At 42.7% G+C, this 24,585-nt stretch overlaps 1 protein-coding gene and 1 pseudogene across 8 annotated transcripts in view; both read right to left on the reverse strand.

Moving 5' to 3' along the window:
- Positions 1-24,585, reverse strand: part of HECW1 (HECT, C2 and WW domain containing E3 ubiquitin protein ligase 1) — a 464,866-nt gene that overhangs the window by 274,527 nt on the left and 165,754 nt on the right. The window lies entirely within an intron of this gene.
- Positions 18,213-18,894, reverse strand: LOC105737738 (annotated as a pseudogene).

Consider the following 24,585-nt stretch of genomic DNA (forward strand, 5'->3'; position numbering starts at 1 on the left):
AAAGTGATGGGATTACAGGTGTGATGTACTTTAATTTTCAATAAATCCCGGCTTTCGTTCTTTTGTTGCCTCATTCTTTCTTTGCTATTCTGGGCATTTTGTCCAATTCTTTGTTCAAAATGCCAAGAACCTGGACAACTTGCAGTCACAACCCTCTACTAGTGACATATCCAGATTTTGCCTTGTACTATCGTAGGGGCTGAGCTGAAGACAAAGCCCTCACACCCTGCTGGGAAAGTTTGCCTCACACGCAAAACTTCAGAGAAGAGCCCCGGGTGCTGGGTGACGTGTGCTGAATGGAAGAGGTATGTCACCAAAGGCCACCTTCCTAGCTCTGTTTCCAGCCTTCCTCTCCTCACACCTCACCACTTACTGCTCAGCTGTCCCCTGAGCTCTGTCTCAGGCTCTGGGCCACACTTGTGCTTAGTCCTTGGTGGGGAATTTCAGGTGACACAGCAAAAAATACAATTGGCTTCTATTCTACTCTGACTTTGTGACCCTGGGTATTAGTTGGGCTTCAGTTGTTCTTATAACTACACCTTTGCCCTGATGCCTTGTTATCAAGGCTGGTTCCCAGGGGCCTTGTGATACAGAGGAGAGAGCATGGGCTTTGGTCTGGACAGACCTTTGCACAAGTGCTGGCCGTAAAACTTAACTAGCAATGTGTTCTTATGCAAGCTAGTTGGCCTCTCTGAGCCTCCATTTCATCAGGTGAATAACCATCCTGGCTGGTTGTGATGGGGCTTAGGACACATTATCCTAAGATACAATTGTAGGAGACCAGAATACGCCACCCCAAAATATGCCTCTTTGGCATAAGGATTATTTTGAGCTGTTTATTTTGAGAAACTGCAGATGCAGAGAAGCTCTGAAACTGTTACCCTTTTGTAAGAGAAATTTACATCTATAAAGGAAATCTCCATTTGTAAGAGTTTCTCTCTCTCAGCCCCAGGAAGAGAAGAGTGACCCTGAAACACTAGAGACTGAATTAATGGAGAAGGCAGGAACTTAAAACTGCATAAAAAGCCTTACTTTTGTTTAAAGTGCTTTTCCTGGCCACCTCATCTTAACTGGGCCTTTCCCTAGACCCTTCTCTCTTTGTATTGGAGAACGATGGTATTTAAGCCTGATTTCTAAGATAATACTTTGAAATCTACTCGAGATTTACCCATTTCTCTGAGTTTTCCCCCATGTACAGATGAGATACACATTATTCAACTTCTGTTTGTTTTTCTCTTGTTAATGTTAATCTGTCTTTTGTTAGAGGGAGTCCTAGCTAAGAATTCATAAAGAATTGTAGAAAGTAAAAAGTTTCCTCTTCAAAGTTTCCTCTGTTGTTGAAGAATAAATTATAAGTGTTAGAAATAATAGTTTCTTTTAAAGACTAACTTCCTTCAAGCTTCCTTGCTTTGTGCTAATAACTCTTTGTTAAGCCCTAACCTATGTAGCTGTTAAACATAAAGGAATAAGTACATTCTATGTCCTTGTACTTTAACCAAGATATTTGTGCAGGACACACTCACAGGAACATTCCAGCTTGCAGCCTATGCCCCTTCCCTACTTGGCATAAGCAACTTCCTCTTTTCCTTTGTTCTCCCTTGCCTTTACCTATTTAAAAAAAGTTTTAAACTGTTAGCCAATCAAATTCAGTTTAGATTGTGAAGTCTAGCTCTAGCCAGTGGATGCAAGACACAGCAGTAAGGATGACCCAAATGCATAAAGGATAAATATGTCTGCTTTTCCTTTGTTCAGTGTACTCTTGTAGCAAGACTGCTAGCGGGTGTACCCTTTCTGCAGAAAGTAAAAGTTGCCTTGCTGAGAGAATTAAATTTATGTTCGAGTGCTATTTCTTTGCAGTACCATGGAACAAGCATTCTGTTTCTAAATAAACATTGTACATATAACAGTGTGGAGGAGAAAACTATTTTTCCTCCCTGCAGATCTAAACAGTAAAGAGAACTGAGGTGGGGTGCCTGGCTCCAGCAGGCTCTTGGCAATGATTCATGTTACTACTGTTGAGTATTCTCCATATGTAGTCTTCTCTTGATGGAAACTTCATCCTGGCTCCTCTGGGATGGGGTCCCTGCCTTGTCCTGCTATTCTCCCTGGACTGAAAACAGCTTCTGGAACTTGGTCCCACCACGGCTCTTAGGTCTCCACCATGACAACAGCCGGCTTGGATCCCAAGCACTACCTCCCTGGGCCCCACCATGGGCACTCATGCGGGGGACTCCCTGTTGGCTTCAGAAGCCCTCTGACTGCATGGACTATCACCTGCTACTTGTCACTGGGGCTCTGGACATTATGACGTCCCTGTCAAGCTCCTAGGGACTGTAAACCAAAAATAAAACTCAGATATCACCCAACTGATGGGATGGACCCCCTCTTGGCCAGGAGGACCCCAGAGAAACCTGAAAAACGGAATTCCCATCCATGACAAGAAGGGTGGCTGGACATGCCTTGTTACACCCCCTCCCTTCTGGAGTTTAGGCATAGGCTAACCAGCATTAAGGTTAAAATCACAAGACCTCTATTTTATAGACAGAACAGGCTCTTTGTGGCAATAAGATACCAATACCAAATTATAAACAAAACCTAAAGCCATGCAATGCAAGTCACACCCTACAAACCATAAAATCTCATTAAACAGGCTTTTAAAATTTATCCTGGTGTCATGTGGCTTACTTTCCAAACTGACAGTGGTATAACATCACATGACAGATAGCAGACCCTGAAGAAAATAAAAATATTTTACCCCCAAATATATTTCTTTGACATCTTTTGAAATGGCCCTGCAAAGCTGTCTTTTGAGGGGGAAATCTGCATTTGTAGAGAATCTCCATGAATGCAGACAGGCCTTCCCTTTCTAGACCTTTCTTAGATCTAGGAGAGATTAACTAAGAGTCTGACACCTTAAGTTCTGAAAAGAGACATTTACAATCTGTCTTTCTGAAGCCTTCCACCTATAAGGCTTCATCTACATAACAAAGGCCTTGGCCTCCACAACCCACTTTATCCTAACTCAAGCTTTCCTTTCTACTGACTTCAAGTCTTTAGACAAAGCTCAACTCTCTCAACCAATTGTCAACTAAAGAATCCCTAAAACCCATCTATGACTTGTAAGCCCCCACTTCAAGATGTCCCGCCTATTCCTGCCTAACCAGTGTACACTTTCCATGTACTGATTTATGTCCTTTCCTGTAACTCCTGTCTCCCTAAAATGTATAAAATCAAACCGTAACCACCTGGGCCACACTTTCTCAGGACCTCTTGAGATTGTTTTCCAGGCAGTGGTCACTTATATTGGCTCAGAATAAACCTCTAAATATTTTACGGAGTTCTGTTCTTCTGTTAATAGGACCACCTATGGGCCAGGCTAATGGGCATATGCCTGATCTACCAATGGTGGCTGGATTACTGTCCCCAGGGTCCTCGTTCCTCCTCTTGACACTAACCCATGACCTCCTGAAGTCCAAGCTATCATTCAGACAAGTAAGAACATCTGGGAGGTCTCATAAAGAGGCTGGAACCCAACCCCTGTAAGGGTAGAGCTGCCACTGCATGTAGGGACAGCATTAGAAAGTGCTGGAGGCTGGGCGCAGTGGCTCATGCCTGTAATCCCAGCACTTTGGGAGGCCGAGGCAGGCAGATCACGAGGTCAGGAGATTGAGACCATCCTGGCCAACGTGGTGAAACCCCGTCTGTACTAAAAATACAAAAATTAGCTGGGTGTAGTGGTGCATGCCTGTAATCCCAGCTACTCGGGAGGCTGAGGCAGGAGAATCACTTGAACCAGGGAGTCGGAGGTTGCAGCGAGCTGAGATTGTGCCACTGCACTCCAGCCTGGTGACAGAGTGATCGATACTCTGTCTCAAAAAAAAAAAAAAAAGGGGGGGGGATGTGTTGGAGATGGCACTCCATTCTTTGACTGGATGGGAATTGGGAAATGCCTAGTACCAGCCAGGCACTGTTGTAGGCCATGAGATAAATTGGTGAGTTAAAGAGACAAAAGGCCCTGCCTGTGTGGAGCTTGTATTTGACTGCGTATAGCGCACCTGGAGATCCCCATAACTAAAATAGAAGAATAAGACAAAAGAGGTAGGCTAGGGCCAGGTCTGGGGAGCCCTGAATGTCAGCAGAAGAATTTGTCTTTGAGCTGAATTACCAACAGTGGGTGAGATGAACCACTGCACATTTGTCAGGAAGAGTGGAGAATAACAGGGCAAAAATGAACTTTTAGGAAAATGTCTCTGACAAAAGAGGGTGGGTGAATAAAGACAACAAAACCTTTGCACAGCACTTTCCAATTTATGAGAGGCTTTATCAGCTATCATATCTGACAGTCCTCCTGGGCTCTGGGAGTCAAATAAAGGCCCCGTTCAGAGACAACCCTGGGCACTGAGGGAGAGACTAGCCTGGGGCCACAGGGTGAGTGAGTGGAGAGCAGGGCCTCAAAGCTCTGCCTTGTGGCATCTCATCTTCTAGTCTGTATATTTCCCTTTCCCAGCAAAGACTGTATTTACCAAACACAGTGCACGTTGTCTCTTTAAGGAGGATGCTCAACTTAAAATTATGGAAAGCTTTATTACAATGTTTGTGGAAAAATGTCAAGAGAGAGGAATACAGTATTGCCTGGGGATTTTTTTCAAATACACATGGCCACCTTCCTCCCTCCCTGCTCCCAGATTTTGACAGTGTCACTTAGATGTATCTAATTTGCAAGAGCTCCAGTGACTCTACTACCTACAGCCTTCACTGCAGCATGTCCAGCTAATTCCCCTCCTCTTCTCATTGAGAAAGTTCAGTCCTGGTGGTTTGGGCTGTGTGTTTAATTGCAAAAGCCCTAGAGAAAGAAGAGATGTTAACATAACACTCTTGATGAAACAAGACAAGGGGAATATGTTTCCTGTTTGTAACACACAGAAAATCGAACAATGTGTGCTGGTGGGTTGCTCTCCTCAACTATCTCCGTCTACATGGATATCTAATATGCATCTCAAGCCCACCTCCAAAAACAAGTTCTTGGTTATCCCAGCCTTAAATGTGCTCTTCCCCATCTCCGTAGATGGTAACTCTATTCTTTCAGGTACCAGACTGAACACCTAGAGGCATCCTTGGTGATTCCTCACACTCCTCAGGTACAATCCAGCCAATGCTGAAATGCAAACTGTCTAAATCCAGACAATGCTGGCTCCAAAATCTGCCCTGTCCTCTGACCACTTCTCAGTCTCCCACTGCTGTCTTCCCAGCCTCAGCCACCAGTATCTCTTACCTGGCCTATCAGGTCTCCTGACTTCTATCCTACATTCTGCTCTCCACAGAGCAGCCAGAGAAACCTTTAAAAAAACGTAAGTCAGGGCTGCACATGGTGGCTTATGCCTGTAATCCCAGCACGTTGGGAGACCGAGGCAGGAGGATCACTCTAGTCCAGGAGTTGGAGACCAGCCTGGGCAATATAGTGAGACCCTGTCTCCAAACAAATAAAAAAATGAAAACAACTCTAAATCAGATCACATCCCTTCTGCCAAACCTTCCATGACTTCCTTCTCCCACCATTGCCTCCTTTTCCCTTGGGTCCAGCAACCCTGGACTCCTGGCTCTTCCTCCTGCCCGCCCCTTCCTCCTGCCCGCCCATCACAACCCTGCCTTGGGGCCTCTGCACTCCCTACTCCCACTGCCAGGAATGCGCACCCCCAGACATCTCTGGGCCTCTGGCTCTCCCTTAATCAGGCCTCCATTCCAGCATCTCCACAGCACCTGCTCATCTACTCCTCCGTAATACGCTGTGTAACATCCTTTGCCATGCTCACGCTCTTTCCCTGTTCCCTGTATTATTTCTCTTTACAGAATTTAACACCACTGAAAACAAACATACACTCCGTTAGTTTATTGTTCATTTCCTCTCACAACAAGGTACATTCCATGAGGACTTTGTTACATTCACTACTACATACCTCCCCACCACCCCCAACCATCCTTAAACAACTCCCCCCTACCCCCAACCATCGTTAAACAATGCCCGGGACACAGCAAATTACTCAATAACTTTTGAGTGGATGAATGAGAGAATGTCACTGCTATCATTGTATGCAAATCCTTCAAATCTATTGACTTTCACATTTCATTAGTATGGACAACTTAAATGATGACCCAATAAGTTCAGGGCGCTTCAACAAAAGGCAGGCATTCATGTAGCATATGGAGCTTCCTAAACTCTGTCTACAATTTTCAAAGTCTATGTAGGCTGAGACTATGACTTTTTAGTAGTTATAAGGTGTGATTCTGGGTGAGGCCTTGGTTGGTGATATCCCTCCTCCCAAGCATCTTTAGGGGGTGGTTGGCAGTCTGAACTTTTACTGGGCACAAAAATCATTTAAAAAGTGGCAAACGAAAACTGTGCATTTGCCAATAGAAGCAGTAAAGGAAAAATAATAGCTGCTATTTTTGAGAGCTTATCATTTGCCAGCACTTTTACTAAATATTCCTTTAAATATTTACTATAATGAAACTGAGCAATGGTCAATTGGACAATCAGGAGAAAGGAAAATGCAGAAATCAGCCTTCCTGCTTACACTGCATCTCTGAAAGTTTGAGGACCCAAGCTAGCCTCAAAATCAAGGAAGGCTGTCATAGGGCCCCCCGTCATAGGCTTGGGAAGTCTTGATGACATTATCACTGGGCTGCATGCTCTGTGCTTCATGTGGTCCCAGTAGTTGGATCTCAGAGGTCTCTTTTCTTCAAGGGAAACTTGCCTGTTTGGACTGTGCTGATTTCTCGTCATCTCTCTGTTCAATTCATTTCTCTACCTGCCCTCCCTCCAAGGCAACCACCCTCTCAGGGTCCTGAGCTCCTCTCTTGAAAGCAAGGGCAATAATGTATTTACCCTCTGGCTTGTCCTTTCCATCTTGGTCTCTGATTTTTTGCAAGCCATATGACTTACTGACATAGACTAAGACGTCCCTAACTAGTTCTTGTGTTTAGACCACTGGCCTTTGCCAAAACTTGGATTCCTAGTACTTTCAGTATAATCTATTACTTCATGTCCAAGCATTTTCCTGGGATTAAAAAGAATTAGCTTGCTATCTAGCTCATTTTCATTTATGTATTTTGCCCACTCCGTTTCTTTATTTTATTTTATTTTTTGTTGAGATGGGGTCTGTCACTCAGGCTGGAGTGAAGTAGTGCAATCACGGCTCACTGCAGCCTTGACTTCCTGGGCTCAATAGATCCTTCCACCTCAGCCACCTGCATGAGCCACCACACCCAGCTATTTAAAAAATTTTTTTAATAGAGATGGGGTCTTGCCATGTTGCCCAGGCTGGTCTCAAACTCCTAGGCTTAAGCAATCCACCTGCCTTGGCCTCCCAAAGTGCTGGGATTATAGGTGTGGACCACTGTAGGTTCTCTATTTTTTATGACTTTGGGTGGGCTCATTCCCAACTGCGCTCCTGATGAATGGTTACAGTCCAAGTGGCATATGACTCACAAACTTCAGAGATCCTCATGGACCTATGCAGGCTGCTTTTTGATTTCCTAGTCCAGTGGTTGCCAACCTGGGATGCATGTTGAAATAGCTTGAAGAGCATTAACCAATGCAGATGTCTGGGTCCCAGCCCCCAGGGATTCTGATGTAACTGGCCAGTGGTGTGGTCTGAGTATCAGGGTTTTTCAGAGCTCCACAGGTGAGACCCTGATCCAGTTTGTCTACATACCTAATCCCAGGAAGCTCTCACAACAACCTGTTCCATTTCCCCACTTTGTCTTGAGCTGCATTTTACTGTGTCTATAAATATTGTCCTAGCAAGACCCAGTTAGCAGTAAGACTTGCTCTTTTTAAAAAGAGCTAGTCCATTTTTTACCCAAAAGTTATAATACGTTTATATAACTACACTTAATAAATTCAAATATGAAAACCTTAAAGCAAAAACGAAAATTCCATACAGAAAGCACATAAATGTGAATAAAGTACAAAGGGAATAAAATTAGAGTCCTTCAAAGTTTCAAATTATAAGACCTGGGGCAGTCCTGGCTCTGCCACTTGCCAGATCTGCAACCTTGAGTGTTTCTTAACCTTTTTCCTCCACAATTTCCTCATTAATAACATCAAATGTAAATTCTATGATTTCCCATGTTTGTTGTGGAAAGAAAATGGAATAATACTTGTAAATGTACCTCATAAGGTTATTATTTTATTAAGAATAGAATAAAAATTATTTAAGGGAAGGGAAATTGGGGAGATGTTGGTCAAAGGATACCTTTCAGTTAGATAGAAAGAATGAGTAAGTTCAGGTGATCTGTTGTACAACAGGATGACTGTAGATAATAACAAGGTATTGATCTTGAAAATTGACAAGGGAATTTCTTTCTTTCTTTCTTCTTTCTTTTCTTTTCTTTTCTTTCTTTCTTTCTTTCTTTCTTTCTTTCTTTCTTTCTTTCTTTCTTTCTTCCTTCCTTCCTTCCTTCCTTTCTTCCTTCCTTTCTTTCTCTTTCTTTTTCTTTCGCCTGCCTGCCTGCCTGCCTTCCTTCCTTCCTTCCTTCCCTCCTTCCTTCCTTCTGTTTCTGTCTTTTATTTTTTGTAGAAATGGGTCTCACTTTGTTGCCCAGCTGGTCTCAAACTCCTGGGCTCAAGCCATCTGCTGGTCTTGGCCTCCCAAAGTGCTAGGATTATAGGCATAAGTCACTGCACTTCGCCCCAAGAGAATAGATTTTAAGTGCTCTCACCACAAAAAAATAAGAAGTATGTGAGATAATGCATATGTTACTTAGCTTGACTTAGCCATTCTACAATGCATGCATATTTCAAAACAACATGTACATGATAAAGAAATATGATTTTCATTTGTCAATTAAAAAATGTTTAAAAAACAAAATTATTTCAGATCCGGGAAAAACAGTCCTCCCATTTCCTATAAGATTACCTGTCACTAGGCAGCCTGCAGAGAACCAGGTGAGAAGGGTCCCGGCCCTACGGTCCTGCTTTAGAGAGTCATGTGTCTCAAACACAGGAGACCCCTACTGCTGGAGACCCCATTATTAGCCCAGGCCCCTGACTCAATCCCCCGACCTCTACTCCCCTTGTCCTTGAATCAAAGGGCAGCCGCATCCTGGTGCTGGGAAGAGGTGTGGCTGTTCCACTCCTGACACTCAAGGCAGCCGCAGCTGGGGGAAGATTTCAGCAATGACACGCTCAGGTAGGAGAAATGACAATTTAATTAACTTGTCAACTGTTTCTCTCAGAAAACATGGAGGAAATAGATAGCTGCATAAAAAAGCATCCTTTCCCAGCTGTGTCCAGTCTTATGTGTTTCCTCTTCCAATTCAAGGTCCTACTTTGGGGTCCTACTTTGAGGGATGTTTTGCAATATTGAACAATGTATGTTACTCTTACATCGATATATCTGTAAGTCTAAATCAGTGCTTGGTAAACGTTTTGGTTTCAGGACTGACCAACAATCTCGAATATTATTGAGGATCCTAAAGAACTTTTATTTATGTGGCTTATATCTATCAGTATTTATTATGTTAGAAATTAAGGCAAAAAATGCAAACTATTTATACTGGTTCATTTGAGAACAATAAGAAACCCACAATATTAACATGGATAACATATTTTATGCAAAATAAATACATTTTCCGAAATTAAAAAAAGTGAGAATTATGGCATCATTTAACATTTCTGCAAATGTCTTTAAGAGCTGGTTTAACAGAAGACAGCTGGATTCTCACACATACTTCTGGCTTCAATGGGTTGTGATTATCACACTTCATGGAGCTTCTGAAAAACTCTGGTGTTCAGTCGTGAGATAATGAGAGTGAAAAGGTCAAATAAAATCTAAATATTGCGATGAAATTAGTTTTGATTAGTTTTAACCTTATAGACCTTACTGAAGGCTCTGGGGGTCCTCCAGGGGTCCCCAAACTGTACACTCAGAATTTCTTTCTTTCTTTTTTTTTTTTTTGGAGATAGTCTTACTCTGTCACCCAGGTAGAAGTGCAGTGACATGATCTTGGCTCACTGCAACCTCTGCCTCCTGGGTTCAAGCAATTCTCCTGCCTCAGCCTCCTGAGTAGCTGGGATTACAGGTGCTTGCCATTGTGCCCGGCTAATCTTTGTATTTTTAGTAGGGATGGGGTTTCCCATGTTGGCCAGGCTGGTCTCGAACTCTTGACCTCAGGTGATCTGCCTGCCTTGGCCTCCCAAAGTGCTGGTATTACAGGCATGAGCCACCGCACCCAGCCAACACTGAGAATTTCTGTTCAAGATATGCTGTGAATATTATGCTGTGAAGCATAATATTGATTCTATACATTGTCAATTTGATGACTGTTGGATGCTAGAGAGGCAAATGGTCTTATAATAATATTTAATAAAATATAATTATTGAAAGTGTTTAAAATCAGCTTTATTAGTGACTTGCATTTAAATTTGGTATTTTATTTAACAATTTTAAAAGATATATTTAATGATACCTATTTATTATATTTTCTTGAACAGTTTATGTCTCCCCTTATAACTTCCAAATACTTAATCATATGTTGGGTCTCTTTTCTTATTCTTGCACTGCTCTGGGCCTGGCATGTAGTGGGATTTGAGACAGCCTGTGAACACTGAACACTAGGCAAGAAACATGCCGATAGGGGCTGGAAATGACTTACAGAAGGCAGATCTGACCCTTGTCGCCAGCTCCTGTCATCCTGATGGCACCACAGGGAAGGAAGTTCTCAACAGATGAGTGAAGTCAGCCAAAAAGAGTGTGATGCGGGGCCCTTGCCACAACAGCCCTCACCTTGTCCTGCCACCTGCCTTTCCTCCTGCTCTGTTCATTAAAGTGATGCACCAGCCACTGAACTGGGTTTGCCCATCAAGCATCCTGGCTGGAGGGACATGAGTGACCCATGCACACAGCCATAAGACGCACGTTCAGTGATCTAAGCTGAGCAAGACATTGCTCCTGCTGTAAATACACGTCCTTCAATCTAGCAGTAGAAATTAAACCTGTAACTAAATAGCTGCACAACTAAAATCTGAGGCAGAGTGCAATAAAGTCACATTGTTCTATGACAGCTGGAAAGGAAACACAGTTAAGCTGGATGAGGAGGGACTCGAAGAAGGCTCATGGAGAGAGTGTCAGACATGTTGGGACTTAAAGAATGCAGGGCAGGACTTTGAGTTCTTGCACATGCAAGATGCCATAAGAATCCAATTCTGAGCTTAGCATGGCGGCTCACACCCATAATATTAACTCCCAGCTACTTGGGAGGCTAAGGCAGGAGGACTACTTGAGGCCAGGAATACAAGATACTAGCCTGGGCAACATACCTAGACCTTGTCTCTCTTAAAAAAAAAAAAAAAAGAAAAAAAGAAAGAAAAGAAAGAGAAAAGAAAAAGAAAGAAGAGGATCTAATTCTGAAGGCAGAGCTAGAAGAGGCTTAGCAAGCAGCCTGGTTGTTAGCTGCAGTGCGTTTGAGGGAGAGTGGACTGAGAGAAAGAAGAGCTGACGTTGGAGAGGAGGCTACAGACTTGAAAGAGCTTGTGTTTGAAGTCAGGTCTGAGTTTAAACTCCAGCTCTCCCCTTGCTATTGTGATATTGCACAACCTCTGAATAACAGGTTTTCTATCTGTAAATGAGGAATAATCGTATTTCCATGATAAATTTGTTTGAAAATCAGGGCTAATTCATGTACAGAGCTTGGCACACAGCAGGTATCCACCCAATGTCAGCTATTGTTGGACACCAGCTGTGGAGAGCCTGGTGCAACAAGTCGCAGAGAGGGGCTCAGTCTGCAGGAAAGAGGAGATAGGAGATGCTGTTTTGGGACTGAGCCTGAGACAGTGATGGCCATGATGCAGATGATTCGGGCTCGGGCTTCCTGCAGTGACAGGGCCAAGGGTTGCTGAAGGGACTCTCGGTGGTGCTTTTTGCCACTTGCTTGGGTGGGCGGTGAGGTGAGGGGTGCAGAACTGCTGTGACGAGAAGCAGTGGGTCAGAAATCACCTCACCTCCACTCCCCCAGTCAAGGAGTGCAGGATCCTAGAATCTTAAGCCATCAAAAATCTTAAATGCCAATTTTCATGGGGGCAAAACAGCCCCAAACAAAACGGGAAAAGAGAATACTGTGTCGGGAATGCATGAAAACCTCAGCATTTGGGTTACATTTCCAGTCTTCCCCTAACTAGAGACTTCCCCTCTCTCAACTGCCTTCTCCCTGTTCCTCAAACCCATTTGCTCCTAGTGAGAAAGAGCGTTGTTGTCCACCTGGGGAATAGTTGGCTGGAGTTCTTTTCTTCAAGTGTCTTGAAGTGTTCTTTTCTGGCAGTGTCTTGAGGTCCTTTGTGTGTTCATTCTCTTTCCAACAAAGGGAATGAGCTGAGATCCATTTCAGATCACAGAAAGGGGGGTGCTGGCTTCTCATTGTACTGGGATTATCATGAGTATTCATCCTCCTCTCAAAAGTCTTCTAAGTGTGCTATTGTGCTACTTGCTTAAATTTGTAAAACAAAAAGTTTTTTGTTTTACAAATTGTATTTCTGCTACAATTCATCAAATAAAAGAGAAGCTGGCAAAACTTGCCTTATGTCTCAGTGGCCTGGGATTGAGGTAACTTAGGTTCTAGTTTTCATTCTGCAGTTAACTAGCTGTGTGACTCGGCATTTTAATCGCCATTTTTTGGAGTGGATTGCCATTCCTAGAGTAAATTTGGACCAAATCCACAAGGTCCTGCCCTTCCCTGACACTGGACGGGTAAGGTCACAGGTGTTCAGTGATGGAATCGCCACTCCACCTTGTGAGCCTGCACTCCTGCACGATGCTATTTCCATGGGGATCTTGGATTAAACCTAAAGTGCAGATGGGCTCTGTCACCCCTGGTGTTACCTAGAGGAGGCACTGTCTCCTTGGAGCATCTGACTCCTCTGGGAAAAGGTGAAAAGAATTCCTAGTCCTGACCCAGCATCTGGGACAGAGATTTATCACAGGATCCAGGGTTCCTTCACTCACCACTCCCTTTCCATGCTGAGACCACCCCAATCCCATTCTGACCTTCTCCTCTTCGGCCTCCCCAGTGAGCTGTGAAGACCATCTGTCTTCAGCAGATGATCTGTCTCAGAAGATGGTCTAACTCAGAAGAGTTCCCCAGTGGAGGGAGCTCTTGGTGATTCTTGACCAAGGGGAAAGGCCCACTGAGCATCCACTGTAATAGTCGCTGCACTGCTGTAGTTTAGACAAAACAAGCAATGGTCCCTGTTCTCAGGCAACTTAGAGTTTCAGGGAGACAGTCAAGAAAACAAATACACCAATAAAAATATACTTACAAATTACTATACCCCATGAAGGAAAAAAATCAGGTGCCATAAGAGAATCAAGGCAGGAGATATTTTGGAGAAGGTGGCAGAAGAGCTATCTGCAGAGGCAGCACATCAGCTTCAGAACAAATGAAATGGGGACAAGGAGGGCGCACATTCCAGGCAGATGCACAGCCTGTGCAAAGGTATGAAGATGGGAATTCCCAACAGGTTCAAGGAACTAAGTGAAGACTAGTGAGGCCCCAGCATAGTAAAAACGAAGAGCGTGGATGGTGCGGGTAGGGGCTAGATGAGGCAGAACCTTGCAGCACACCGAGAGGATTTGCAATTTGGCCTAAATGCCGTGGGACACTTTAGAGGGCAACAGGATCTGATGAAAGCGCAGGGGCTCTGGCTTATGAACAAATATTTTATTTAAAATGCTTCTTCTTACTCAATTGAAACTGTGAGGCAATCCCTCCCACACCCTAAAAAAAAGGACACAGAGAAGCATTTTGCTTTGTCTGCTACTTGTTTAAAATGAGTTCACAAAAATAAAACTTATTCAGTCAGTTCATTATCACAGAGTCCCCACAGCTGGAAGGGGAATGCCCTTACACATAGCACAAATTGAATACCCAACCTCAAGCCCACGCCAAATGTTGAATCTGAAATAAATGGGTAGGAAATATAATCTAACCCAGCTCAAAGGAATAACACTGTCCTTGTTCTCAATCACTGAAAACCGCTGGATGTATTCATTTATGCAACTGAATTCCTGTATACCAGGAACTACGCTAGGCACTCCAGATACAGCAGCAAACACAGAAATTTCTCTCCTCACAGAGCTTGAATCCTAATGGGGAGGAGACTACAAACAAGAGAGTTAGGTAAATTATAATCTATATTAGAAAGGGATGAGGGTGTGCAGTGTGAGGCAGGGAAGGGAGTTAGGGAGCGTGGGTGGTTGCAATTTTAAATGTGGTGGTCAGGAAAGACCTCCCAGGGGTGATTTAGGAGGAAGAGAAGCAACAACTTAGACCTCAGGGGAAAGAGCACTGGGAGCAGAGGGTAGACCAAGCCTGACACCCTTAAGCAGGTGCACCTGGGGAGTGGCAGGGAGGCCATGTGACTGGAGCGGAGAGAGAGGAGGGGAAGGGGAAAGAAGGCAAAAGGGGGACCAGATCACATAGGGCCTCAGAGGCCATGGTTGGGGCTCTGGGAGCCATCTGAGGCTCATGAACAGGGAAGTAACATGTTCCATGCTTTGAGAAGGCCCATGCTGGGGGCTGTGATGAGAACGGGCCGCCTGTGTGGGAACAGGAGGAGCAGGTGGGAAGCCGCTGTAGTGATGGGGGAGCTGTCGCTTGCTAGAACCAGGGTGGGAGCTGTGGATGTGCTGAGAGACGATCAGATCCCAGATCTATTTTTGAGGCTAGAGGTTTGGATGTGGGGTGCAGAGAAAGGATGAGTCAAGGATGACACCATAGGTTTTGGCAGGAGAAACAGGAAGGAGGGAATCGCTGTTCACTGACATGGGGAAGATTGAAATGGCTGATGATCAGATAAGGATGTTGGCTGGGATGTTTTAAGTTTGAGATGCTTATAAGACATCCCAATTGAAGACCTCAAGCAGGAGCTGAATATCCAGGGGAACATTCAGGGGCAGGGTCTGAAATGGCCATATACATTTGGGGGTCACCTGCCAAGAGATGTTGTTTCAATTCATAAGAGTAGATGCGACCACCAGGAAGGGTATGGATAGCAGGAGAGGGCCAGGGTCTGAGCTCAGGGGCAGCCCACAGTTAAAGGTCTGGGTAAGTCAGGGAAAGAACCCAAGAAGGGGCAGGAATTTGGAAAAAGAAAACAGGGAATGATGACTTCCTGGAAGCAGAGCAAGCTGCATTTCCTGGGAGGTACAGTCAACCGTGTCCAGCACAGAAGGTGAGGGCTGAAAATGGGCCAGGGGAATTTCCAAAGTGGAGATCCTTGGAGGTTCTAACAAGAACAGCTTTACTGAGGGAGTAGGGAGGAACTTCAGGCAGTCCAGATGCTTTTTGGGAGAAGTTCTGCTGGAATAGGGGAGAAGGCAATGTGTGGTAAATGGAGAAGGAAGTGGGAGATGAGAAGATCTGGGAGAAATTGCTGGTGGATGCCTATGGAAATGGTCTAACTAAGGGAGAGAGGAGCCTCTGGAAAGACATCCTAGCAGGTGGCAAAGGGCAAGGCCTGGTGTGCAGGTAGGTCCTAGTCATGGCAGATAATACAGTCATGGGTTCTTAGTTTCTATTTTTGGTTGGGTCAGTAAAGCCCCCTCCTCATCCCTCTTATCTGCTTATCAGTACAGACAGAAACGAAAAACCATGGCTTCAGGCTGCTAAACACCTAAAACAAAACCAAACAGAACAACAACAACAAGATAAGGTGGGTTTCACAAGCTTGGACATGCGGGCAGTTCACCTGTCATATAAGACAGGGAGGCAGCGTCATGGCGGCAGGTGGCAGTGGGAGTCAGTGGAAGCTCTTTTCTGATCCCTGCAATTGTCTCAACAAAGTGTGAAGTAGGGTCATTCATTGCCTGAGTAGGAGGATGGAGAGGAGATAGGGGAGGTTTGTTCATCTTCACATTTTACCTAATGAATGAACTGATTTCTCTTTCACATATATTATAAAATGTGTTCTTACATTAGATGGAGAAAGAAGAGAAGGAGGACTAGAGAAAGGAGGAGACCAAAGAGCCCTGAGCATCCTGAAAATCCAAGAGAAACCCCAAATGAGGCTTCTAGCCAACACTGAGAAGATCCAACAAATTTCTGAGAACAAATATAATCTGGCGAAGTGGGATTAAAGACGTCTGTATTTCTGCTGAACGCACTTTCTAAGCTCCGTGAGTGAAGGAGGGTTGCAGAGCATTCTGTATGGTTCAGGTGGTTGACTTCACTTTAGGAAAAGTAAAACGAAGAAAACAGAGAAGCTGGAGCATGTGCCAAATAAAGAACTTGCTCCTCAGGAGACAGGAAAGCTGAGCTAATTTTGTACCTACTATAAAACGTCAGTCAGCTTCAGTTTCAGATCTAGTTTCAAATCTGGAGTGTGCCAGTGGACAGGGAAGATTGCATTGGCCTAAAGCATTTAGAATTGCAAAAATAAATAGTATCATCAAATAAATAAAGCACATTTTATCAGGATTAGGCATAATTTATAATGACATAAAGATGATGGAATTCCACATAACATAGGAAAAGAACAGGCTACTTATGATTTTTAAAAGTAATCGTAATGTGAATTTCTACCTGCATTTTATTTTGAATAGTATCTTATTACCTATAGTTTTTAAAAATGCAGTCTCTTTTTAAATTCTACAAATCACTGTGTGACCAACTTGTCCTTTTAAAATCAATGCAATACTGGGACCAGCATCACTGGGGTCTCTAGTTACTTGCTGGGACATAAGGGGAATTATCAGGGGAGCCCCCCACACACAAAGAGCTTATGAGTCTTGACTTGGAAATCAATGTCGCTGGCCTTTTAATAGCTCTAAAGAACAGGCTATGCTAGGAGTCAGTCTGTTAGACTGATCCAAAATAAACTGTCCCTGGCATAGTTGTTATGTAACATCATTTCTTAACATTTCTGATATCCCTTACACAGACAAGAAAAAAAAATGAAATGGTCACATCTTCTCACTGGGCCTCCATCAACAGGAACCAGACCTGAGCCCTTTGATAAGGGGCCTTCTGCACAATTGATTCTTTAAACCTCCTTATTCCTTAAACCTCTGCCTCTGTCTTCCAGTACAAGTATTGAATGCCATACCCTATAATAGATCTTAATGTATGAAACAATTTTAACCACAAAAATCTAGTAAGAAAATTCAGTAAGAGCTGACACTATAAAACACCATAAATCACCAGAGGTGGCCTGTGGATCAGTTAGCAGTATATTGGCAAAACTCTGTAAAGCATTTGATTGAATAAACCTACAGCCACCTATCCAGCAAATGAACAATGACTGAAATTGTTGCAGGGAGTGAGTGGGGGAGGGTGGGAGGGTGGTATGTGTGTGTGTGTGTGCGTGTGCATAAGAACAGACTACTTGGTGAGTAAATAGTGGAGGAAGATAGTGTGGATGAATTAATGACCAGGCTTCAAGGCAGCTCCGTAATTCGGGGAGGTGATTCGTGCATTTGCATCTACATTACTCTCCCTCACCCCTACTTTTCTAAAACTTAATACCATCTCTTCCATATTCACAGTTTTTATGATAAAAACAATGCTTGCTAATTACAGGTAGTTTATAACAAATTTTTAAGAAGCATTCAGAGAAAACCAAAAACCACCTCAAGTGTCATCACCCCAAGATAAGCACTATTATTATATTAGAGATTTCCTTCCATTGTATTTTCAATGCATGCATATGTATTTTTCAGCCAACAACTACTATGCTGCATATACCATTAACATTGTGATTTACTTATGTAACATTATGTTATGAGAGATTTTTATTTTATTAAATAGTCAGGAGAATTCTTTCATAAAGGCTACACATTATTCCATATTATGGTATTACTAAATAGGATTTCAAGTAACCTTTTTGTTGGATTTTTAAAGATATTCTTACTTTTACACTATTTTAAATATATATATAATGCTGCAAATGAACATCTGTATAGCTTATTCCTTGCACCAATTTTTGAGTACTTTGTTATTCTCTGAGGACCCCGATAACTCGGTGACACCATGGATGCTGAGCACCAGACTGCTTGCGAAGCACACGTAGAGACCCCTGGACACTTCCCTCTGCATTGAGTGCCCGTCTCAGGACATCTTCAACAGCATGGAGTTGTATAGTTTTTAATTTTTTTAATATGATAGGCAAAGTGACAGTACTTTTCATTAATTTGTGGTTTGTTTTCTAGTATGAGTAAATATCTTCTCATTGATTTCATAGTCTTTTCAAAGTTTTTTACATGTCCTCACGTGTGACTCACATCTATCACATTGGCTGGTACACCATAGGTGCTCAGTAAGTGTGTATCAAATAAAAACAATAAATGGAGAGATAGTTCGTGTCTATTTTTGTAATAGGATTTTACTGCGCTCTCTCTCTCACTCTCGCTCTCTCTCTCTCTCCCTCCCCCGGGGCGTTCCTGAGTTTATTTGGGGCACACCCGGGCGAGGACCCTGAACCTAGAAGAAGATGTTGGGCCTCTTTGGTGGTGAAGCATGGCTCGGCGGCATTTGTTGGGTGCGATCTCCTCCACCTTCGTGATCTGGATGCAGTGGGCCCGGGCGTGGTGCCGGCCTGTGGTGGTCAGGTCCCGGTATTCCCTGTATGTGTTGTGGGTGCGGCTCCGGGAGTCATAGAGCAGCCAGACGCTGAAGTTCTTTACCCGCAGGGGGCCTTCTCAAACGCCTGTCCACAGTAGACAATCTAGCCTTAAGACATCTTCATCTTCTTTAACTGAAATACGAAGTACCAGAAGCGGGACTTGGCGACGACATGATTAGGCGCAAAAATTCGCATGCGGTAGAGGGGCAGTGTGTGACATTTGGGGGTGGGCAAGGAGAGACCACCACCTTGTACTCTTGTAGTGCACCTGAGGCCTTCATGGCGTCCTTTCCGTGCCTGCCGCCACCTGCGCTGTTCTCCAGCACTTTGGGAGGCCGAGGCGGGTGGATCAACTGAGGTCAGGAGTTCGAGACCAGCCTGGTCAACATGGCAAAACCCCGTCTCCACTAAAAATACAAAAATTAACTGCGTGTGGTGGTGCGACCTGCAATCCGAGCTATTCGGGAGGCTGAGATAGGAGAATCGCTTGAACACGGGAGGTGGAGATTGCAGTGAGCCGAGATTGTGCCACTGCACTCCAGCTTGGGTGACGGAGAGACTCCATCTCAAAAAAAAAAATCATATTTTACAACTTCTGTCATATATTAAGGGAAAATGGGAAAATATCCACCGTTTTTGTAAATATGACACAATTTCCCAATATTTGCTTATCTTTTTATTATGCTTATGATTTTTTTAACTTACAAAACTTCAGCATTTTATATTGTCAAATATCTTGATTTCTTTTCCATTGTTATCATTCTGTTATTTTAGGCTTAAAAGATTTCTGTCTCTAACTCAAGATATTTATCCGTATTTTCTTTTGGCTTTTTATGATTTCATACTTTATGTTTCACTCAAATCTATCAGGGATTGAGGTATGGGTAAAAGAGGAAATATATCTTAAAGTTTTTTTCAAAGTAGTTAACTAATTGTATTAGTAATACTTATTGTTTAATATATTCTTTACTCAAATATTTTTTATTCTATCACTATTATTTATGAAATTTATATTAGGGTCAATTTCTGTTCAATTTATATAGTTCCACTAATCTGTCATTACGTTGCTGCACTCATACCATTTCAATTTATTTATTTATTTATCTTTATTTTTTTCAACTTTTATATTCAGGGGTACACATGGAGGTTTGTTGCCTGGGTATATTGTGTGATTCTGAGGTTTGGGGTACACATGTTCCTGTCACCCAGGTACTGAGCATAGTACCCACCAATTAGATTTTCAACCCTTGCCCCACTCCCTCCGTCCCCCTTCTAGTAGAACCCAGTTTCTACTGTTGCCATCTTTATGTCCATGAGTACCCAATGTTTAGCTCCCACTTATAGGTAAGAACATGTAGTATTTGGTTTTCTGTTCCTGCACTAATTTGCTTAGTATAATGGGCTCCCGCTGCATGCACGTTGCTGCAAAGGACATGATTCATTCTTTTTTATGGCTGCCTAGTATTCCATGGTGTATATGTACCACATTTTCTTTATTCAGTCCACCATTGATGGACACCTAGGTTGAATACATGTCTTTGCTATTGTGAATAGTGCTGCGATGATCATGCATTTGCCTGTGTCTTTTTGGTACAATGATTTGTTTTCTTTTGGAAATATACGGAGTAATAGGATTGCTGGGACAAACGATAGCTCTGTTTTAAGTTCTTTTAGAAATCTCCAAACTGCTCTTCACAGTGGCTGAACTAATTTACATTCCCACCAGCAGTGTATAAATGTTCCCTTTTCTCCACAGCCTTGCCATCATCTGTTTTTTGACCTTAATATTAGCCATCCTGACTGATGTGAGATGGTATCTCATTCTGGTTTTGATTTGCATTTCTCTGATGATTAGTGACATGGAGCATTTCTTCATATGTTTGCTGGCTGCTTATATATCTTCTTTTGAGAAGTGTCTGTTCATGTCTTTTGCCCATTTTTTAATGGGGTTGTTTTTTGCTTGTTCAATTAAGTTTTTATAGATTTTAGATATTAGACTTTTGTTAGATGCATAATTTGCAAATATTTTCTCCCATTCTGTAGGTTGTCTATTCACTCTGTTGATAGTTTCTTTTGCTATGCAGAAGCTCTTTAGTTTAATAGGTTCCACTTGTCAACTTTTGTTTTTGTTGCAATTGCTTTTGAGGACTTATAAATTCTTTCCCAAGGCTGATGTCCAGAATGGTGTTTCCTAGGTTTTCTTCTAGGATTCTTATAGTTTGAGAATTTAAATCTTTAATCCATCTTGAGTTAATTTTTGCATATGGTGAGAGATAGGGATTCAATTTCATTCTTCTGCTTGTGACCAGCCAGTTTTTCCAGTATCATTTATTAGGATCTCCTTTCCCTATTGTTTATTTTTGTCAGTTTTGTTGGAGATTACATGGCTGTAGGGGGGTGGCCTCATTTCTGGGTGCCCTACTCTGTTGCATTCGTCTGTGTCTGTTTTTGTAGCAGTACCATGCTGTTTTGGTTACTGTAGCCTTATAGTACAGTTTGAAGTCAGGTAATGTGATGCCTCCGGTGTTGTTCTTTTTGCTTAGGATTTCTTTGGCTGTTCAAGCTCTTTCTGGTTCCATATGAATTTTAGCATAGTTTTTTCCAATTCTGTAAAAAATGACATTGGTAGTTTGATAAGAATAGTGTTGTATCTGTGGATTGCTTTGTGAAATATGGCCATTTTAATAATACTGATTCTTTCAATCCATGAGCATGGGATGTTTTTTCTATTTGATTCTGTCATCCATGATTTCTTTTATCAGTGTTTTGTAGTTCTCCTTGTACAAATCTTTCACTTCTTTGGTTAGATGTATTCCTAGATATCTCAATTTTTTTATCTGTTGTAAATTGGATTGCATTCTTAATCTGGCTCTCAGTTTGAACATGTACAGAAATACTACTGATTTTTGTCCATTGATTTTGTACCCTACAACCTTGCTAAAATCGTTTATCAGTTCTAATAGCCTTTTGACAGAGTCCTTAGGGTTTTCTAAGTATAGAATCATATCATTAGGGAAGAAAGAGTTCGACTTCTTCTTTTCCTGTTTGGATGCCCCTTTTGTTTCTTTCTCTTGCCTAATTGCTTTGGCTAGCACTTCCAGTACTATGTTGAACAGGTGAGAGTTGTATCCTTGTCTTGTCCCAGTTCTCAGAGGGAATATTTCCAGTTTTTGCTCATTCCACATGATGTTGTCAATTACTTCTTAAACATACATTAATGTACATACATCCACACTTCTTTCCCCAAAGTTTCTTGGTTACGTTTTCCACTCAATCTTCTAGATAATTTGTGGAATTGTAGAATGAAATATATATACATACAACACATGTACATAAAATTATATAAATCTATCTCCTTGACATTTTTAGATTTGCATTAAACCTGTATATTAATTTGTGGAGAAGTGAAGTTATCTAAAGCTCAGTGTTTCCACCCAGCCACATGATGTACCTCTCAATTTCTTCCCATCTTTGAGGTCCTTTAGTGAAATTTTATGGTTTTCTTCAGAGAGTTTCCACATACTTCTTTTCAAAGTTATCTCTAGGTACTTTATAACTAAGATTTTCTTACTTTTATGTTTTCCAATTTGATATCACTGGTGTAAGGGAAATCTATTGATATCTACCATACTTATTTTGTATATTGCCACATTATTTAACTCTTTTAAATTCTAATAATATTTAAGTTGAATCAGTGCAATTTTTTAGTTCAATAATTAAATATCTGCAAATGCTATATTGATTTTTTTCTAATACCTTGGTTTGTTTTGGTAGACTTTTTGCCAGCCCCTGAGATGGTCTTAATTATCCTTACCACCTGATGTTCACACCTTTATGAAGTGCCCTTCCACACTGAACCAGAGCTTGTCAGTGTGACCAACAGAATTTAGCAGGAGTAACAATGTGTGACTTCTCAGGCCAAGTCATAAAGGCACTGCAGCTTCTACCTCAGTCTCCTGGCTCCCTTGTTTGTGGAGAGGCAGCTGCCACGCTTTGAGGATGCACATGCAGTCTTGTGGAGAGCCTGAGTTGCTAGCTGATACCTCCATCTGACAGTTTCCCTAGTTTGCCAGCCACACTAGTGAGCCACATTGGAAGTGGGTCCTCCTGCCCTAGTCAACCCCTCAGATGACAGCAACCCCAGCTGACATCTGACTTACAACCTTCTAAGAGATCCGAAGTCTAAACCCGCCGGCCAAGCTGCTGCTGAATGACTGACTGGCAGAAACCACGAGAGACTATTAAATGATTGCTGTTTTGAGTCACTAAATTTCGGGGCTAATTTGTTATGGTTTATTATTAAGCAACAGATAACACACAGAATTTCAAAAGAATGTAAGTGAAAAAAAATCTGACAATTATTGAGCACTTACTATATTCTAGTAACAGGGCTTACAACAACCCTAATGTGGATATTCCTGTTTCAGAGATGAAGATATAGAGGCTGAGAAATATTGAGTTAAAGCAAGGCTTCTCAACCTTGTTTTACATTTTGAGCCAGATAATTCTTTGTTATGGCAGTTGTCCCATGCATTGCAGGGTTTCTAGCTTCTACACATCAGATTTCAGTAGCAGTCACCCAATTACAAAAACCAAAAAATGCTTCCAGACATTGCCAATTGTCTCCTCAGAGGTAACCCTACCCTCACTTCCTGCACCCAGCTTTGTTTTCTTGCATGCCTTAGACTACTTCTGTGTTATCAGATAGGCTAGACTTTTGACAGCAGTTAAAAAGGCTCTAGGAATGCCCCAGTTTTCTACTTCCTGGTTATTCCGTAGACTCTGTGGTGGGGTATTCCCAGATGGATGGTCTTGCCTTTCAATTCGTTTATTTCCTCCAGCACTCCAATCGTCCTCTCCAGCTTCCTTCACTCCTATATTGAAACTGTCTTCCTAACCCAAATATGTTTCAAGTGTGAATTTCACATGTGTCTTTCTGGTTCCTACAATAGGGTGTTACTCTATGTTAGGGAAATGCCATGAGCGTGCATTTGAGCGGCACTCAGGCCTTGTCTCATAGAAAACCTCCTGGAGGAATCAACTCATCCAGTGAAGTGTATGTCAGGGAAAGGGATCGGGGGCAATTTCAAACTGTTGCAGACAAAAAGAGCAGAATATGTGAGGGTTCTGTGGCCAGTAGGAGCATGGCACATGCCAGCTGTGCTGTATTCAGTACAACTAAAACAGAGAATGTTTCCAGCATGCTTGCTGTAGGAGATGGCAAGGGGTGTGAATGGCAAGCAAACTGAAGAAGTAAGTAGAAGCCTGACAAAGGAAAGCAGTAGATGGTTTCCAGAGATGTCAAGAGGTAGATGGTCAGAACTTTATTAAATATTTCAGTGGTGAGGGAGAGGATGAATTAAGAATGGCACTCTGAGCTCTGACATGAGAGAGTGGGTAGAGGGTGGCACTGTTTACTTAAAAAAATGAACATAAGCCTAGGCAACATACCAAGACCCCATCTCTACAAAAAATAGAAAATAGAAAAATTAGCAGGGGTTGGTGGCGCACACTGGTAGTCCCAGTAGCTACTGAGGAGGCTGAGGTGGGAGGATCACTTGAGCCCAGGAGGTTGAAGCTGCAGTGAGCCATGATCACACTACTGCACTCCAACCTGGGTGACAGAGCAAGATCTTGTTAAAAAAAACAGACAACAACAACAACAACAACAACAAAACACAGGTCAGGGGAAGATGACACATTTTGAGTTTGTCATGCCTGAGGAACATGAAGAGGAAAAGCCCAGTGGACAGTTAGAAATGTGGATCTGACTCTCAGGAGCCCCCAGGGATTCATCATCATACAGAGGAGTGTTTCTCAGCGTTGGCACTGGTAGCATTTTGGGGCAGATACAGCTTTGCTGTGAGGCTGTAACAGGGCACAGTGACACAGCATCCCTGGCCTCTGCCCACTAGGTCCAGTAGCATGTCCAAGTCATGACAATGAAACATGTCTCCAGACATTGCCAAATG

This window comes from Nomascus leucogenys, chromosome 17 (assembly GCF_006542625.1).
Source record: "Nomascus leucogenys isolate Asia chromosome 17, Asia_NLE_v1, whole genome shotgun sequence".
Lineage (NCBI taxonomy): Eukaryota > Metazoa > Chordata > Mammalia > Primates > Hylobatidae > Nomascus > Nomascus leucogenys.